This window comes from Silene latifolia, chromosome 9 (assembly GCF_048544455.1).
Source record: "Silene latifolia isolate original U9 population chromosome 9, ASM4854445v1, whole genome shotgun sequence".
Lineage (NCBI taxonomy): Eukaryota > Viridiplantae > Streptophyta > Magnoliopsida > Caryophyllales > Caryophyllaceae > Silene > Silene latifolia.
Genome location: NC_133534.1, coordinates 112,181,221 through 112,183,349, shown reverse-complemented (window position 1 = coordinate 112,183,349; position 2,129 = coordinate 112,181,221). Strand labels below are relative to the sequence as shown.

General features: G+C 41.4%; 1 non-coding gene across 1 annotated transcript; it reads left to right on the top strand.

Moving 5' to 3' along the window:
• The first annotated feature begins 1,519 nt into the window (after positions 1 to 1,519).
• LOC141604359 (small nucleolar RNA R71) lies at positions 1,520 to 1,626 on the top strand. The gene has a single exon (XR_012526062.1). It is a non-coding gene; the product is annotated as a small nucleolar RNA R71 (small nucleolar RNA).
• The last annotated feature ends 503 nt before the right edge of the window (positions 1,627 to 2,129 follow it).

Here is a 2,129-nt window from a genome sequence, read left to right as displayed (position 1 = left end):
GTCCACCGGGATGAAAAACTTCCCAATTCGCACGGGGACATCTTCCCATATCCCTAATGGTGTCTTCGTCGATCTATCGGCCATTTGAAGAGTGATATTGGTGCACTTAAGCTCTCCCATTCCCAACCTTTTACTTACCGAGTATGGCATGACACTCACACTAGCCCCTAGATCACATAAGGCTTTGTTGATCGTCGTGTCGCCAATGGTACACGGTATTGAGAAGCTTCCCGGATCCTTTAACTTTGGAGGTGAACTCCCTTGAAGTATTGCACTACTCACCTTAGTGAAGGCGATAGTCTCAAGTTTCCGGATCGACTTCTTCTTTGTAAGGATATCTTTCATGTACTTTGCATAGGCCGGAACGTGATTGATTAATTCCGTGAAAGGAATTGAGACTTCTAAATTCTTCACAATTTCCATGAACTTTCCAAGTTGATCATCAAATTTGGGCTTGGCTTGACGACTTGGAAAAGGAAGTCTAATCACAATGGGCTCCTTCTCTTTGGCTTTGTCTTCATTTTTCTTTGAACTTTCTTCTTTTGATGATTCCCTTTCTTTGGAGTTTTGCACAATTTCTTCCTTTTCACTAGCTTTCACAACTTCATTCTCAACTTGCTCCTTCGGTGCCTCATATCTTGTACCACTTCTCAAGTGAATGGCACTAACCGTTTCATGTCTAGGGGGATTACTTTGAGGTGGTAATTGCCCCTTTTGTCTTTGTGAGCTTGAAGATGCTAGTTGAGTCAATTGTGTTTCCAACATCTTGGTGTGAGCTAGAATGTTGTTGATGGTGGTGTCTTTTGCTTGGCTATCTTTTTGCATTTGAGTGAAAAATTCTTGTTGATTCTTTTGCATTTGGAGGACCGCTTTTTGGACATCAAAACCTTGGTCATTTTGGTGATTGTATGGATTTTGATTTTGGTAACCTTGGTTTTGATTGTAAAAGGGTCTTTGATTTTGATTTCTCATGGGTGGTGGAGTGTATGTTGTTTGAGGGTTTTGAACATTTTGGCTTTTGTATGAGAGATTTGGATGGAACTTGGTGTTTTCATTGTAAAAATTTGAATAAGGGGTACCACTTTTGTAAGCTTGGAAAGCATTAACTTGTTCGGTTGTTCCCCTACACTCACTTGAGTCATGACCCAAAGTTCCACAATTCTCACATATCCCACTTGGGATTGATGAGGATGCCGTCATGGCATTGACATGATGCTTTGATGTTTTTGAGTTTTCCTCAAGTCTAGCCATAGCTTGTTCAAACTTCAAGTTGATTGTGTCAATGTGAGCACTAAGTTGAGCACCCAATTGAGTAACGGAGTCCACTTCATTCTTTCCTCCTCTAGTAGCCTTGCGAGGTCTACTATATTGTGAATTATGAACCGCCATTTCCTCAATCTTGTTCCATGTTTGATTGTCATCAACTTCGGTGAACATTCCATTTGATCCCATATTGAAAATGTTCCTTGAATCTTCATATAAACCATTCCAAAATTGTTGCACTAAAAACCATTCGCTAAGTCTATGGTGAGGACATGAGCGACAAATACCTTTGAACCGCTCCCAAGCTTCATACAAAGATTCTTCATCCCTCTGCTTAAAACCCGTAATTTGAGCTCTTAGCATGTTAGTCTTTTCCGGTGGGTAGAATTTTTTGTAGAAAGCTAGAGCTAGCTTCTTCCAAGAATCTATTCCAAGGGTGGCCTTATCAAGGCCCTTCAACCATTGCTTTGCGGTGCCGATTAACGAAAAAGGAAATAAGACCCATCTTATTTGGTCTTGAGTCACGCCCGTTTGAGAGATAGCTTCACAATAATCGCAAAAGGTCTCCATATGAGAATGAGGGTCCTCACTAGGCATTCCCCCGAATTGGCTCCTCTCAACTAGTTGGATGAAGGCGGACTTGGCAATAAAATTACCGGTGAGATGTTGCGGTGTAGGAGTACCATTTGGTAGATCCTCCTCGGTAGGTATAGAGTGTGACGAGAATTTAGGCATTGTAGGTGGATTTTGTGGGATATTGTGTAATGGGTTTTCTTCTCCTTCTATTGCGAAAGGATTGACAAACTCACTAGTGGGTTGAACAACTTCACCAACACCTCCCAAATTCCTCCTAACAAGTCTCCTAT